Source organism: Zingiber officinale, chromosome 9A, assembly GCF_018446385.1.
Source record: "Zingiber officinale cultivar Zhangliang chromosome 9A, Zo_v1.1, whole genome shotgun sequence".
In the NCBI taxonomy this organism is placed as follows: domain Eukaryota; kingdom Viridiplantae; phylum Streptophyta; class Magnoliopsida; order Zingiberales; family Zingiberaceae; genus Zingiber; species Zingiber officinale.
In genome coordinates, this window is record NC_056002.1 from 98,844,527 (window position 1) to 98,862,674 (window position 18,148).

Genomic DNA, 18,148 nt, shown 5'->3' on the forward strand with positions numbered 1-18,148 from the left:
GGCTGAGTTATCTTGTCGAGAGATTATCAGTTGCATGGAGTTCCGTTGAGCATTATATCGTAGAGACCCACGGTTCACGTCCGATTCTGCGATCTGCGGCGGGCCTTGGGCACGTAGCCGTTTGATGCGGCATTCCATCCATGACGGATGGGCGTCGAGCGGACTATTCGTACATTGGAGGACTTGCGAGGTCTTGTGTCATGGACTTGGAGGCGATTGGGAGGACCACGCCATTAGTGGAGTTCGCCTACAACAACGACTATCATTCGGCTATCCGGATGCACCGTTTGAGCGTTATATGGTAGGCCTTGTCGGACACCTATCCTCCGGGAAGAGGTTGGGGAGGCCAGTGATAGGACCTCGGTGAGCTCGGCGGGGATCAGAGTTAGTTCGCCTATCGAGACGGAGGATGTCGAGGCTCGGGACCGTCGGAAGAGTTATCTTGATCGAGGCGGAGACCCACAGGTTCTCCATTGGTGATCATGTATTTCTTAAAGTTTCACCCACGAAAGGGTGAAGAGATTTGGTGTCAGAGGTAAGCTAGCTCCCGATATATTGGACCATTCCGGATCTTGGAGAGGATTGGAGCGGTAGCTTCGATGCAGCCTACCACCATCTCTAGGCGGCATTCACGATGTATTCCATGTATCTATCTTTGAGGAGATCGTATTCGATCGGCACGTATTACATCGGATATATCATTCCTATTGACTGATGTTACCGAGGAGGTTAGGTGCGGATTCGGACCGTAGGGCGTCGGTGCCGAAACAAGGCTGTCAAGTGGTTAAAGTCGGATGGCAGCATCATTCTGACGAGGAGGCTACTTGGGAGCTGGAGGATACGATCCGAGCTCGGTACCCTCATCTTTTTACTTGAGGTATGTGGGTTGAGTTTCTTTCAGCATTTATACTGTTTGGTTATATTATAGTGTTTGCTGTTGGTTATAGCGAAATTTGGGGACTAAATTTTTTTATTAGTAGGGGAGGATGTGAGATCTCGAAAATTTAAATAATAGGGTTATTTGAGAAATAGCCTTATAAAATTTTTCCGGAATTTTTAGAAATTTTCTGGGAATTTTTCGGAGCTCGTACGAAGAGTTTTGAGGGGATCGATCGGCGGGTTCGGATTAAGCCTGTTTGGGATACCCGTTTAAGTGAGGAAATGTTTATTATATAAATTCCTTTTTCTTTTTCTTTATTTCCTTCTTCCCCAAAACCGCCGATCCACCTTCTCTTCCCCGACCCTTCTTCTCGATCTCTTCTCCTCTCCACCGAATCTCTCTCGCGTTGTCGCCGATCTCCGCGAGCTCACCGCCGGCGGAGGTTTTCCTCTCTGGAGTCTCACCAACGTCAGGGTCCCTGGCTACCGGGCGGCTCGATCCTCTCCTCCCTCCTCCTCTCATGTCTCTGCCCTAGATCACCGACGCACCAGTTCTTGGCGATTGGCGATTCTTTCCCCGTCTCTTGGTGTTGCCGGCGAGGAGTGGATCTTGGAGCTTCGAAGGGGTTAAAGCTAAGTCGGGTCTTTGGTATCCTTCGACTCTCTGATTTGTGCCTTAGTTCGAATCTTCTTTTCCGATTCTTGCTCTCTTCCTCATTGATGGTTGGCGATCTCGGGTTAGGTCGTAGATCCCTTTCTCCTTGTTGATTGAGGGGCAGAGGAATTCCGGGAACATAGAATCGAATCGGGCGACACCTCCTGCAGACAATCGGTTGAGGTAAGATTAGGTTGTTGTTTGATCTATGGTTTCCATGGTGTGATCTATTATTTGCTCTGTGATCTTCAATCGTAATCTGATCAATGAATTCCAGTTTAATTCATTGCTTCGTCCGATTTATTCCAGTGAGGACCTGCTCTGTGGATTTCAAATTGAATGCTGTGAGTTCTTGATTCCAGCAATTTCTTGGTCTCGGTAGCAACAATCCTCTTGTCCCAATAGCCACAGTAGCTGTGGAATTGAGGTATGGTTTTGATCTTGCTGTAGGTTAGTTAATTTAGGTTTATGATATGAATTAGAGTAATTGATCCATGTGGTAGATCATATTTAGATTTACGGTTATGATAGGTGTTTATGTGTATGTTTGATTGGAGGTTGTAATTAGATTTAGATGGTGATTAGTATGATGGTTAGTGTATCGTTAGTTGATACATGATGTGTAGATTTGAATTAGGAGTAATTGGATTACTAGTTGTTGATTATGATTAGATTTATTTACGTAGATTTAATCTAATGGAATAATTAGGGTTAAGCAATTAACCCTAGTTAACTATTGGATCTAATCTAAGTTTGGATTTCTAATCAAATTGGTGATTAGGGATTAGGTAACTAACCCTAGTCGACCATTAGGTTTAGTTAGGTAAGTTGTGGTTATGTTGATTAGGGTTTTGCCCTAATTTGATTTTAGGGATTTTATTTGGCTATTCTTGGGATTTAGCTAAATAAAAAATATATATGTTGTTTGACGCAAGACTCTGATTCGAGACGGGCGTCTCGGATTCGGATTTGGATTGACTGTACCTTCTATTGGAGGCGGGTACCCTTTGACTTATCTTTTGATACTGTCTTGTGATATGTATAGTATATATATAATTACTAGTGGTAGATGGTAGATTTATCTCTTCCCTAGTCGTAGCTTAGTTGATACCTATCACATGCTTCTTCTGTTAGTTGCTTTACTTTAGAGCTGGATACTTTTATCTTTTGCCATGTGTATATATGTTCATAGAGATGGATATTTATGATGCTTATCTACACTTGATTAGTCGCTGGAGATACTTGTTATATGTTGTTGGATTTGCATTGCTTAGATCATTGTTATACATATGCGTTAGTTTTATTGGCACCTACGCATATGGAGGAGGATATGTTCAGGTATGACATAATGTAGCCGCACGCACCATATTGCATGATTGCATGCTGGGTGATTGACGACTCCATTATTGTTGAGCTCGTCGGTAGGCTACGTGAGGGTGCACGGCGTGACCACTGCGTGGGTAGTGGCGGCACTTCGGGTGTGTATGGCGGGTTGCTCGGTGGTGCACAGGTGCTCATGGGTAGCGATCTGGTGAGGTTGCGGTAGGGATCCCTCCCGTCGTGCGTCTGGGAGATGAGAGCATTGCGCTCCCTCACTATGTCTGAGGTAGGAGGATCGGTGTACTCCGACAGCATCCCGTCCACTCGGTCACTCATCAGGGGTAGTGACGACAGAGTGCACGGTGTCACAGCCCTACCCACTCGGTCTCGCCATCGCGTGTGAGACGGCTGACTGGCGTCAGGGGTGACCATGTCATATTGCATCATATGCGCAGATTGCATTCTTTATGATTGATGCATTTTGGTGATTGCATATGATTGACATGCATACAGGATACATGCTTTTGCTCTGACTATCTTTGTCTGTGTCCACAGTCATTTGCCCAAGCCTCGCAGGTGAGTACAGTTTATTTCAGTATCGCATTTCTTATTATTTGTGCAGTAGACTGTGTTACATGCCTATTGTTGGTTATTGCATTTTATTCAGTTATGCATATGTGTTATACTGATAGGAGATTGTACTATAGGCTTTATGGTTTAGGAGGTTGTACCTTAGGATATTACTGGTAGTTATATATTGCTGTACATGTCTATTGGATTACCTGCTGAGTTCTTTGAACTCACCCCGTTGTTACTATTTTTCAGGTTGAGGCCGTCGGGAGATAATCCAGTCGCTAACCCCTTTGTCGCGAGGATTTCTAGATATCGTTTTCTGTATTCGCTCTTATACGTATACTTGTGATGTGGGTTTGTATTGTGGACTTTATATCGAACATTCGGGTTTGTTACTTTGTTTTCCGCTGCGAATATTTCATTACTTCGTGGATTTCGTTTCTTCGTTGTAGTGGAGTAGGATGTGTACGTATATCTTCGTTGATTTCTATATGATCTTTTCTTTATATAACTACGTGGATTGTTCATATTATATCTGTGTAGAAATGTTGAATATAACTGCGTGGATTGTTTACTATTTGTGTGTATTGTTCCGGCCGAGTGTGGCCGAGGTATAGATATATGTATACTGAGATTCATATTGTCACCCGTACAGGAGATAGTTGACCGAGCGGGAGCGATAGGTGCACACTTGTAAGAAAAACTTATGTGGAGGAAAGCGTAGCCCGGCTAAAAATTGATCTCGAAAAAAGAGGACAGTGCCGGGCGGCGGTTCATGAGGCCGGTCGGCGGGGGTGGCTAATACTATGTAGTGGTCGGCAGGGATTTCATAAGTCCGAGCGAGGCGCAGCGCGCCCTCCTCGTCAAACCGGCTCTCCATGGTCGTGTACCAAAGACCAGGAGCGCCGGCGGTCGGCTGGGAAGTGCTAGTCATGGTCGAAACACAGTAAAGAATTCGAGACAAAAAGAAGGGTTCGAACAAGAAAGAAAAGGTGGCAAACTGAAGGGGACAGCTAACAGAAAAAAGAAGAGGGAGGGAACGAGGAAAAGGAAGGCTTACGAGCAAAAGGGATGATCGAAAGGGGCCTCGGGGTCGTCGGGGAGCTGAGACACGAGGTCGCCGGAGCAGAAAGAACAGCGGGAAGTCGAAGGTCGACGAAGCAAGAATGCGGCGGAGAGAAGAGGTCGCGAGATTTATAGCGTTAGCCTCGAACGACCTCAAACGTCCGATTCAGGTCGTGAAGAACGAGGCGATCATCCAACCGCTCATTTTCAACGGCGGCTGTCCCATCGGGCGTAACGCCACCACCATACACTGACAGAAGCAAGATCGCCACGTGTCAGCAGGACACGGGTCACATTTAATGAGCGCCCCTTACCGCGCGTAGCGCACGTGATTGGCAGTAGGGGAGATGATTCGGCATGGATTCCAAGGGAATACAAGGCACGGGTAAGACACCGCCGAACGGATGTGCATCCCTAAGCCTGGCCGAGCGGACTAATGCGTGATGGTTACTCGGTCGATCGGCGGTCGATCGGTCGGACTTCGCCTCCTTGACTAGACTTGAGGGAGGCAAGTGATCAAGCAGTTGAAACGAGGACCCCGTTTGAGGTCAACGCCACGTAGTCAAGGGCGGTGGCCGAGAGGCGGACCGGTCGACCGGCCGGAGAAGGATGGGCCGACCTCGTGTCGGCCGGTGAATAGCGATGGCAGGCGCCCGGCGGTCGGGTTCGGCTTCGATTGAACGATGTGAAGGCGGCGGAAGTCGTGCTCGGTAGTAGACATAAGGTAACATCTTGCTAGCGGTCCCATAGCACAGGGATCTCCCACATCTGGATGCATATGGAGGGCCGGACGTGATGTGAGTGCCGGCTGGCCGGACGGGAGATGAGTGTCGGCCGGCCGGACGGGAGATGAGTGCCGGCCGGCCGGACGCCCCGACATGGAGTAGGGAGAAAAGGACAAGGAACATCTTATGATTGCTGTCAAGTCCTATGACTAGGCCATACTCCAAATCTGGCGGCAAGGTGTTCTGCTGTCCCATCGAAGACATGCCTGGACTGTAGCAGTATGGTGTCAGGTAAGCTTTCTGACAAACACATACCGAGGTATGTGCTAAGGACACGTATTTGCCTCGGTAGGTGTGCGTGAGCTCTTTCACCGCTCTATATAAGGAGCCTTATACTTCGCCGGAGGTATGCGTTCTACAATTTTTGGAGCCACTTCTTCACTGTTAGCTTGCCTGACTTGAGCGTCGGAGGGTCACCGCCGAGAACCCCTTCCCGGCCCGACTTCTGTGCAGGTTCGTCGGAGGTTCGTACGATCAGTCGACGATCTACGTCAGCGACCCGGAGAGCGCCACGTGCCCAGCGTCCGTTGATTCAGCTTTCGGACAGGATCAAAAACGTTAGTCCGAGGCAAATGCAAATTATACTACCCTGCAAAACAAAGGTTAGTACAATTAAAGAAAAAGGTAGTAATTAGATTTCGTCTCACCGAGATCGGAATCTAGTCACGATCTCAACTTAGATTCCCGAAATGGTTCTAAGTTGGATTGACGCCTACTGTTCTCTCGAACAGGGAACACGTCTTCACCAAGTCACTCCCCTCCAGTGACTTACCTTAACTTACCTGTCAGACGTCTGGTCAGCCCGTCGACCCATCTGGTTTTCGTGCCAGCTATCAGGTTAGCCCGTCGACCTAGCTGGACTTCGTGCCAGATATCAAGTCAGCCCGTCGACTAGTTTGGACTTCGTGCCAGCTATCAGGTCGGCCCGTCGACCTAGCTGGGCTTCTCCTGCACACTTAGTTAAAGTGTTAGATTACAATGGAACTAACTTAACCTACTTTGTCATTCATCAAAATCTGAGTTAGACTGTTAGTGCTAACCACACCAACAACTTTCTCCTTTTTGATGCAATGACAACCTGAGTTTAGTTAGTGAAAAATATGCAAAGAGTAAGTAGTAATCAATGACTTGGTTTTTAAGTTAGACTTGGTTTTATATATTTTATATATTTTGTTGCTAACTAACTTAGACCACCTAACCCTCCCCCTTTGGCATCCATAAAAAAGAATAGCAAGCATAGACAAAAAAACGGTAACGTAAAAGAAAATAAATCTGACAACAAAAACTTTCGATAAAATTTTCAGGTTATCTTGGGGGAGTTAAAGCTTTTGAAAAAGTCATTTTTGAAAGATTTTTAAATTTTCAACATTGTCTAACTTTTTGAAAATAACTAAGTTTTTGAAAAGCAGCATATATTCAAAAAATAACATTGTATAATTGCCAAAATAACGTAGTTTTTAAGTTTGCAAAAACTTGAAGTGAGTTTCTTAAGGCAATTTTTCAAAAATAATTTTCAAACATAAGTCAATTTAAAAATGAATTTGTAAAAGTTTAATTTCAAAAATAAGTTTGTAAAAGTCAATTTTAAAATCAATTTTCAAAAATAAGTTTGTAAAAGGCCGTTTTAAAACCAATTTTCGAAGACAAGTCAATTTTCAAAACTAGATTTTTTTAAAGTCATTTTCAAGAATAAGTTTTTGAAATCTATTTTCAAAAATAAGTTTTTGAAGGTTATTTTAAAAATAAATAAGTTTTTGAAAGTTAAAAAAAAATTGAAAGCCATTTTTAAAAAATTAAATTTGTAAAATTAAAGCAATTTTCAAAACATTTTTTTAAGAAATGAAAAATACTTTTCAAAAGTAATTTTTTCAAAAATATTTTCAAAGAGGAGAAAATAATAAGTATGAAAATAATTAATCCCTCCTGAAGCTGACATTAACAAAACTTTAATTGTCTAACCATAAGTTACTTACTAACTATCAAAAGATAGCAGCTTTCACTTGGTTAGTCAGGTTAAGTTGATTGTATTCAGTTAGTATTTGACTAAGCTGAAATACTTAATCTGATTAATATTTATTTGATTTTTAACGCCCAAATTTATAATGATGCACTAATATAAGCATCTTTTAAGTCTAGACAATCTGCCTATACATCTCACCCCTTTCTAAGTTCAGAAATACACAAACAAATTAGCTCTAGTGTGTTGGTGAGATGCTCAAACCTTAGATCTATAGGAGCATGCTTTCTAAGGGATTGATCTATTCTAAGGCTAAAGTTGATTTTCAAAAATTCTAAAAATAAGGAATTTTGAGAAATATAAAAAAAAATTATCCTAGAATTTTAAAGATAATTTTTTCAAAATAATTTTGCAAATTAAAAATCCTAGTATATTCATGACACGACAATATATAAAGTTAAAGCCAATAACTCAAAATATACTACAATCAATATACTAAAGTCATAGTGAAAATACAATAACGCCTAGTCTACTGGGATGATGAAGGAGGTGGTCCGGAGCCCAAGGAGCGTAACAACACCATCAACTCAGAGTAACGTGTCTGATCATCCTCTCGAGAGCTAGATAGGTCACGTCGAAAGTCGGAGATCTCCTGTTGCACATTCCGTTGCAAGTCGGAGACCTCCTGTCGCATATCCTGTCGTAAGTCGGAGACCTCCTGCCGCATACCTCGGTGAAAATCGGAGACCTCCTGACGGAGACTCATCATAGATAGCTCGAGTTCGGCAACTTGGTCGCCTAGAGTGCGAGGAGCGGGACGTGGTGCTCGGGCTGGAGGCGGTGCTGGAGCAGGAGTGGTCTCGCCGAATAGTGCAATCATAAACTCATCCTGCTCTGCCTCCTCCTCCTGGGCATCTGACTCTACATCTGGGTCAGGCTGGTGCTGTGCCCCTCTATCAGGACAGGACACCCTCATCATCGGTATGGATACCACCTAAAGAGAAATTCCTAGATCCTACAACATCAAACTCAGTCAAAACTCGGACATCACCTTTGGTGACGTCAATATGTAAGGAGGCAATATATGTCGTCAAAATATGACAGTACGACATATGAACCCGCCCGCTGGTGGTGACTTCGGCTGAGTAGATAATAGTATGAAAGATATGTAGGCTAATATCTATGTCTAATTTATGGAAAAAGGCATAAAGGAGAAAAAGAGTGAAATGGATGCATCATCGCGACGTCGCGAGTGGTCAACGGCAAAATACAGGAGACTAAAACCCTATAGAGGACATAGTCCTGGACTCGAAGGGAAACTGACCTAAACATGGTAACAGTGGGTACTCCCTCCCCCCCTCCCCCCCCCAAAAAAATACGAATAAATCGTATCAAGAGTAATATGAGAGTAAGGATCACCAAGTGGTAGATCCCTAGGTGGATAGCACTGAAAAGTGCATGTAGATGGTTGTAGATCTAAAAAGGTCTAGATGATGGTAGGGGATAGCGTGATATCAATACTAGCTACTCTAGTAGTATATGTAAGGTCATCTACCTCGACTAAGTTGTTGTATAGTTCAACACATAAACCTATGTTTACTGAACTGATACAGTAAATAAGGCTCTACAAGCTGTAGTAGTCAATGACCTCTACAGCTGGGATACAAGAGCGCAAGAAAAACTGTCTATTTAAACACCTAGTCCAGATAGACATATAAATGGTTGAGTCAAACCTAATCCTAAGTTCTTCAGTAGGGAACCTAGGGTCAGTACTAGCAATAGAGGGTCCAACACCAGTATTAAGACGTTTCCTACTTTATCAAAGAAAAGCTAGACTAAGCAATAAATTATAGGAAATGTTTAAAAAAAATTAGAAGAGGAATGAAAGTTTACCGATGCATCGTGAATAAAAATACTAGAGATGATGACCTCGGTTGACTCACAACAGCGTAATAACCAAAGAAGGAAGTATAAGTTTTAATTTTAATCCCTCTCGCATTAAAGCTCGGTGAGAACCTTGGCAAGAGTGGAAGGAGGAGGTAAAAGGATTTGGGGGCGCCCTTGCTGCCCTATATAAAGGGCGCTCCGGGCGCTCGATCTGGCTTCGGGCGCCTGGAGTAGAGTGCCTGGGCAAGGCCCCAGAGCACCTTCCGGGTGAGGGACGGGCGCGCCCCTGGCTTCTGGCCGGTATATTATTTTTTTTTAATTAAATTTTAAGTTAAAATATTTTTTAATGATTTTTAAAATAACATTTAAAAGATTTTTAAAATAATTTTTAAGGACTTTTAAAATATTTTTAAAATAATTTTTTAAAGCAATTTTTTAAGTTAAAATAATTTTTAAGTTAAATTAATTTTAAAATAATTTTTTTATGTTAAATTAATTTTTAAAATAATTTTTAAGTTAAAATAAATTTTTAAAATAATTTTTAAGTTAAATTAATTTTTAAGATAAATTTTTAAGTTAAAATAATTTTTATGTTAAATTAAGTTTTTTTTTTTAATTTTTTAAGTAAAAATAATTTTTAAAATAATTTTTAAAATAATTTTTAAAATAATTTTTAAGTTAAATTATTTTTAAAAATAATTTTTTATTTACATTTATTTAATTTTAATTTGATTTAATTTAATTTTAATTTCATTTAATTTAATTTTACTTTAATTTATTTACTTTAATTTGATTTAATTAGATTCGATTCGATTTGGTTCGATTTGAAGTCCTTAGTCATTTCACCCTATGTATGTTTTCAATCAGGGAAACTTATAATTTTTGTGAGATGAAGTTAAGTTCAATATTTATGGTTTGGTTTAACATTGTGTTAGATTCAGGTTTGGCTTTGGGTTCAACAAATAGACATTCTCTAGGTAAACTTCTGGGTTATGATGAGTCACTTGGACATCATTAGAGTAGACATGCTTTCGAGGTTTTCCAAATAGTCATATCCACTGAACTTAGTATAAAATCTTGGTCTAACTAGTTAGGATCCGTAAGGAGTAGCTTCGGTTAGTTCCACTAAGCCAAATGCACCAGGTCGAAGCCATATCTTCCATGACATGCATAGACAGAGTTTCCCTAACGCACTATCATCCAAAACTTCACCAGTACTGTAGGTCAAGTTAAACTGTTGTCCCTTTTTAAACTAGTCCTAATTACCCTGCCGGGTAGGTTAGTTTTTGGTTATCCTGTCAAGTAGATTATTTTTGGAGGTGCCAACTATTTTGGAGTCTCCCCTTGAATTATTAATTTGATTTAGGTTTTAATTTTGAGTTTCTGTTGATTACTTTTATAATTGTATTTAACTTTATGATAATCTGATTTTTGGTAAGTTCTAAAATAGTTTGTTTTTGGTTTAGTTGGTTTAGGTTTGTATTTTGGCTTTTGATTTGGTTTATTTGATTCTACATAATATATTTTATCTTTGGGTATATAATTTTGGTTAATTCCTACTTGCGTGGTTAAGCATGCTTTCAAAACCCAAGCTTTAATTTGTTATTTATGTTGATTTATTAGTGATATAAACGATTTATTTGAACTAGACTTGTAGCCAAGTCTGGATTTATTGTAAACGCTTTTTTGACTATTTAATATAAGGTCTAAATTTTTAGATCTAGATGTAAATTTCTCTAAAAGCCCTTTTAATTTATTAATTTAAGCTTTTAGTGTTGAATTTTCCTCCTAAGTGTTAAAGCTTACGTTGGATTAGAGTTTGTGATTTGTTCCTTGAGATTTTGGTTTTCCTCAAGGAGCATGTTATTGTCATTTTCAATTGTACTTAACTTTCTATCTAAACATGCAATGCCTTTAAAAAATTTCTTATTTAGACTAAGGTATACCTCTTCGGGACCTTCTGAAATGAGTACGGACTCGTGGCTCGATTCAGGTTTGGACCCGTCTTCCGATTCACCCTCTGATTCGCGAACCATTAGCGCGAGGTAGCTTTGGTGATTCTGATCTTCGACCTCCGATTCTTTTGAAGATGAGTCGTCCCATGTCGCTTTGAGTGCCTTCTTCTTGATTGTCTTTGACTTCTCGTTCTTCAATTTTGGGCACTCGTGCTTGTAGTGACCCTTTTTATTGCACCTGAAGCAAGTCACGTTTCTTAGTTCAGTTGTGGAGTTGATCTTTTGTAAATCTTTTCTGCTGAAGTTCTTCCTCCTCCTAGTGAACATCTTCCTTACCAAGTTCACTAGGTACTCTTCGTCTTCTGAATTTTGGTCAGACTCATCTTCAGGTTCAGGCTTGGTCTTTGTCTTTTCCTTAGAGAAACTTGCAAACAAAGTGATACCTTTCTCAGTTCTAGCGTTAGTTTGCTCGTGTAACTCAAGTTTGCAAAATAGTTCATCTAATTTCAACTTAGAATGATTCTTCGAAATCTTGTAGGCATCCATAATGGATGCCCACAATGCATTTCGAGGAAACACATTTAGAGCATACCTGATCAAATCACGGTTCTCCATTTGGTGGCCTATCGCGTGAAGCCTGTTGGGGATATCTTTGATCCTCGCGTGGAGCTGACTTGCCGTTTCTCTTTCCTACATCTTAATATTAAATAATCTATTTAAAAAGAGATCATGTTTAGTTACCTTGGCGTCGCTCATTCCTTCGTGTAGTTCAACGAGCTTGTCCCATAATTCCTTCGCATTTTGGCGTGGACCCACTCGGTTCAGCTCTTCCCTCGTTAGCCCGCATTGCAGTGTGCTGAGATTTTTGAAGTCCATTGAGACTTTCTTTTGCATGTCCGGAGTTCACTGTTCCGGGTCTAGTGGATTTCTAGAGTTGTCGACTGGTGCCTTGTAGCCTCTGGTGACGCTAAACCACTGGTCGAAGTCGGTCTTTAGATAAACCTCCATTTGCTTCTTTCAGTAGGGGAAATCATCATCGTTGAATAGAGGGGGGCGGACTGTGTTGAAACCTTCGATTTGAGACATTTTACCTTGCACACAAAAAACAAGGAGAAAGAAATCCCAAGACTTGGTCTTGGATTAGCGGTGTGAGAGAAAGAAAGAAATTTTAAGACTGAATTGGTGTTGCACCAATTCAGTTTAACTTGCTACGAAAAAAAAGATCCAAAAAGACAACAATACCAGTTTGGATTGTTTCGAAAAACTTAAAGCTGAAAAAGAAAACAAAAAAATCCACCCCTTTTGTCTGATTGGTGGTTGCACTAAATCAGAGCGATACCTGCTCTCATACTACTTGTTGGATCGTGAAAGTCGCTAGAGGGGGTGAATAGCGATCAAAAAATTATCGTATCAAATTAAGTAAGCACGGCGGAAAAATAAAAGTAAAACAATGCTAACACAAACCAATTTACTTGGTTCGGAGCCTTGGTCGACTCCTACTCCAAGGTCCGCACGCGCCGAGTGCTTTCGTTGGGCAATCACTAATAGTTCGTAAAATCATATTACAATATTGAGTACAAGAACTATTAAAAAAAATACCGACAATAATGAAAGAAAGAAAACTTTAGCAGGTTGTTAGAGAAGCAGCGTCGCAGGAGTACAGTGCAGTAGAGCAGTCGTTGGAAGTGGTGAGACCTTCTTATATTGGATGCTTTGGGCGCCCAGATCCCTTCTGAGTGCCCAGACCGTGACATAGCCCAGCCAACTAGTGAGCTCCACTTTGCGACGACAGCGGGGATAAAATTTGCTTTCCAGGCACCCGAACCCCCATTTTCCAGCAATCAACTTCCTACAAGAAAACATTAGTCCGAGGCAAATGCAAATTATACTACCCTGCAAAACAAAAATTAGTACAATTAAAGAAAAGGGTAGTAATTAGGTTCCGTCTCACCGAGACCGGAATCTAGTCACGATCTCAACTTAGATTTCCGAAATGGTTCTAAGTTGGATCGACGCTTACTATTCCCTCGAATGGGGAACGCACCCTCACAAGTCACTCCCCTCCAGTGACTTACCTTAACTTACCTGTCAGACATTTGGTCAGTCCGTCGACTCATCTGGTCTTCGTGCCAACTATCAAGTTAGCCCGTCGACCTAGCTGGACTTCGTGCCAGACATCAGGTTAGCCCGTCGACCAGTCTGGATTTCGTGCCAGCTATCACATCGGTCTGTCGACCTTGCTGGGCTTCTCCTACACACTTAGTTAAAGTGTTAGATCACAATGGAACTAACTTAACATACTTTGTCATTCATCAAAACCTGAGTTAGACTGTTAGTGCTAACCGCACCAACAGATTTCACACTGTTAATAATCTAATTGCAACCAGGAGTGTAGAGATGTATAAAAAATATGGATAAACATATACTTACGATTTTACTTGTGTAGGGCCGGGGACTATAGATATATCAAAGTCTCTTGACATTAGCGATGGTAGCCCTGGATACTACATATCGTAGTAAGTGTTGGGACCGAAATATAGCTAGAGGGGGTGAATAGCTCGTCGCGATCTCGTGCTTGTCGTTGCTTGCTTCTTGTGATGATGTGCAGCGGAAAATACAAGAAACAACACACTACAACGCTAATACGTAGATTTACTTGGTATCCACCTCAAGAAGAGGTGACTAGTCCAAGGATCCACACACTCACACACCCTCCACTATGAAAACCCTCCTTTACGGTAACTACCGAAGGCGAAGAAGCCTTACAAGTTCACAATACAACAATAAACAAGAAGGAAGTCAAATACAAATAACTCTTACAAGATTTTATACAATGAAACCTTAGCTTCTTCTTCTTGTCGTAACTCGCCTCTTGACTTAGACGTGCCCCCAAGAATCTTCAAGACTGGCGGGGAAAGCTATGGAGAAGTTGTGGAAATCGCCCTTGCAAGCTCGTGTAGAAAGAAATCAAGTTCTACCGAAGAAATCACACGCCAATGCCTTTATCTGCACCAACGGTCGAATCCCAATCGATTGGATTGCTCCCAATTGATTGGGAGGATTTGGATCGATCGATCGATCGATCCAGAGCGCCTCTGTACTCTCTAGAAATCTCCTGAATCGATTGCCCAATCGATTCACTATGTTTCGTGTGATTTTCAGAGATATCACACAAAAATCCAACCTCCCAATCGATCAGCCGATCGATTGGAGGCTCCCAATCAATCGGTCGATCGATTGGGAGGCTTTCTGTGCGATCGACAAAGGCTCCCAATCGATCCATGGATCGATTAGGAGAACCCTTTGTCGTGGGTGCTCTCCCAATCAATCGATTGGGAATGAGCCAATCGATCGGTTGATCAATCCAACTCCTGTGGAGTTGCCCAATCAAGTCCAAAGCCCCCTAAAACCAACATCTGGTCAATCCATGACCTGTTGGTACATCATGCCTAGCATCTGGTCATACCCGACCAACCTCGAACTAGCCTTCTAGCCTCCTCCATCAACCTTGTGTCCCTCAGATATCTCCCATCCTTCACGTTTTGCCTTCAGGAGCTTCCTTCGGCCTCATCCTAGTTGTCGGATTATACCACCACACTCGACCAACCTCGAACTAGCCTTCTAACCTCCTCCATCAGCCTTGCGTCCCTCGGATATCTCCCCATCCTTCACGCCTTGCTTTCAAGAGTTTCCTTCGACCTCATCCTAGTTATCGAGCTCTCCTTGCCAAGTCACACTAGGACTTACCTTGCCAAGACCACATGCTTGGACTTACAACCTTTGCCAGGATCACACTTGGACTTCCCGTTGCCTGGCTCCTCACCAGGACTTCCTAATTACCTGGCTCCTCACCAGGAATTTCTCCTGCCTAGCTCCTTACTAGGCCTTCCTGTTGCCTGGCTCCTCACCAGGACTTTCTCCTGCCTAGCTCCTCACTAGGACTTTCCTAATACCTAACATCCAGTTAGGACTTTCCCAGTCAAGTCTCCTATCAACCTTGACCTACTTGACTTGTACTCTCATCAACTTGGTCAACCCTTTAACCATCTCCATAACCGAACGATTGCTCCAACAATCTCCTTATATTGGCAAACATCAAAACTCAAATCCTGACTCAAGCTTGACTCAACTCAAGCTTAGTCAAACTGGTCAAACTTGACCTAGGGAAATTGCCCCAACAATCTCCCCCTTTTTGATGTTTGACAATACCTCTAAGTTAGGCTAAATCCCATAGCCTTAACCTCTTCTTTATATCAAGGCTAAATCCCATAGCCTTAACTTCTTCTTTATACCAAGGCTAAATCCCATACCCTTAACCTCTTCTTTATATCAAGGCTAGATCCCATAGCCTTCCATTCTCCCCCTTTGTTACACATCAAAAACTGAAAACAAACTCTTCTCCATAAGAGTTAACTCTACGTTGTTTACAACCTCATATATTGTTGACAACCCTACAATGAGGATCTCATATTCTTCATTACCGCCAAAGCTCCCCCTTGAGCTCTACTTCACTTCACAATGCTCATCTTAGAGCATGCATCAACTCCCCAATGAAACCCCCATTCATTGTATTCAATGCTCCCCCTTGAGCAGTAATCGTCTTCTCAATGCTCATCCAAGAGTATTTTTCGCTTTACCAATGAAGGTCTGATCCCCTTCATTAACCCAATGCTCCCCCTTGAGCAGTAATCTTCTTCTCAATGCTCATCCAAGAGCATTTTTTACTTTACCAATGAAGGTCCGATCCCCTTCATTAACCCTATGCTCCTCCTTGAGCAATAATCTTCTTCACAATGCTCATCCGAGAGCATTTATCATCCTAGCAACGAAGATAACTAATCTTCCATTATTCCCAATACTTGACCCTGAGTATTATCCATCTCGAAAGTTTAACCCCCTTCCAAGGTCCTTGAAAGTAAATGTTCATGTATTCAAGGAGTAGCTCCCCCTAAAAACATGGTCAAACCTCTATTATTGCACCAACAGTGACTTAGAAACCCTAAACATATAGGAAATCCAAATTGATAAGTTTGGAGGTTCAAAGATTTAGAATTGAAACTAAACCTCAATCTAAACCTCTACTTAGTCTTTCTTAACCAATCCATCCTTGTTTTCATCATGAAAACTCTCCCTAAATGTATATAAAGGTGTTTCAAGGGGTTAGGAAAGGTTTTATAGACTAAAGTTGGTTTAAAATGCTGAAAACGGCCTTTTTCAACCAAAACTTGCACTTCAATCGATCAATGGATCGATTGAAGCAGGATCGATCGGTGGATCGATCCACTACGTTTTTGTTCGCGTAAAACACCTTCTCAATCGACCGCCCGATCGATTGAGACAGCTCAATCGATCGGGTGATCGATTGAATGCCTGATATGTCTGAAAGTTGACTTCAGCCAACTTCAAAAACTCCCTAAAAATTCTACAAAATTCTAAAAATCATGAAATTTCATGTAGATATTACTTAGGGTATATATTATCAAGGAAAAATAGTTTTCTATGAAAATACTTCTTATTTTCAAAGATTAACACAAATTTAAAAACTTGTAAAAACTTTAGTGTTTTCTTCAAGTTTGTGTCTAATTATTCAATGATGATCACTATCAAAAGATAGTCTTCACCAAGGTTTTCCAAAAGCATTTTAAAATCATTTTCAAAACCAATATCTAACCATATTCCTTGGGCTCAATGCACATGACTTGTACATTAGCTTTCCCAATGATTAGAAAACACATAACTATGTGTTTTGATGAATTTAAAACTCAACAAGATGCACTAAATCAACATCTTGAGTTTTGTTCACCATCCTAACATCTCACTTGCATCTAATGTGTATTAAAACACATACACGTCACCTTATGGTTCTTTGTGAGATGTATATTTTGATTTTATCCTAAACTAGGGGATCATGCATATCTATCTAGGCATTATGAAATTTATGTTCATCCACCTAGGATGTCATTTGGTATAGTCCCACTTGTTCGGATATTTACCATTCATAATAAATGTCTTTTGTCCTTAATTATAAGGAAATTGACATACTACTTGATGATTAATAGCATACATCAAAATAAACAATTTTCAAAAGAAAAGCATGCTATAACTACATGATGTATGTATGACATGACATAGTATTTTTGTGTTTTTCATAATAAAAATGAGTGCAACGCATGATGTCATGACATATGATAGGCAATCAAATATAACATTTTAGCATAAATAAAATATGCCTAGATAGGCTATCTACGCATCCTTAATCATATGCTAAACCTTAAAATTTAATCCTAAATTACCCATTTCTTGAAGAAATGCCAAAACCCAACTTGACATTTCTTTTACCCTTTTCTATTTGTGCCAATTGAAATTAAGAATTCAATTCTCAAATTTTTATTTGACACAAATTACTCCTTTTAAGGATTAAACGTTGAGACTTAAGATTTAGATTTGCTTTTAGTTCCTTAAGAACATACTAAGATCTCAACTAGTCATTTCGTATCCTTTTTCCAAGTGTACCAGCTTACATTAAGTGTGATTCCTCAAAGTTTGGCACAACTTACTCTTCCAAGAAGTAATTAATTTTATTAAGGTTTAAATTGTCCCTTAGCCCATTAAGAGAACACCAAAATCTCAACTTAGTATCTCTTATGATTTTCCTTTAAGTGTGCCAATGTTAACCTAATTTCAAATCCTCAAAACTTGGCACCTTTTTGCTCTTCAAGGCTTAATCACATTTGAGTAAAGCATGAGTTTTCTCTTAATTCCTTAAGAAAGTATCAAAATTCTAACTTGATTTTTCTTATACTTTTCTTAAGTGTGCAAATTTAGATTAAGTTCAACTCTTCAAATTTTGGCACATATATTACTCTTTCAAAGAGTAACCCCATAATCCTTTTCATTTTCAAAGGTTAACAATAACCTTGAAAATGCTCTCAAGTGTCAATTTTAACAAGGTTGGGTTAACTACCCTTCCAATTTGAGTTGACACTCTCTAAACCCATCTAGGGTGTAGAGAATATGCTCCTAGGAACCCAAAACTATTGGTGCTCCTTGGATGCTCTAGGTACTCACTAGG

General features: G+C 40.8%; 1 long non-coding RNA gene across 2 annotated transcripts; it reads left to right on the forward strand.

Annotated features, from left to right (window-relative positions):
- The first annotated feature begins 1,087 nt into the window (after positions 1–1,087).
- On the forward strand, positions 1,088–3,738 carry LOC122021059. 2 transcript variants are annotated; one of them, XR_006122439.1, is made up of 4 exons: positions 1,088–1,528; positions 1,622–1,717; positions 1,844–1,961; positions 3,680–3,738. It is a non-coding gene; the product is annotated as an uncharacterized LOC122021059 (long non-coding RNA). The 2 variants fall into 2 exon arrangements; XR_006122438.1 differs by lacking the exon at positions 3,680–3,738 and having other exon boundaries at positions 1,095–1,528; positions 1,844–2,237.
- The last annotated feature ends 14,410 nt before the right edge of the window (positions 3,739–18,148 follow it).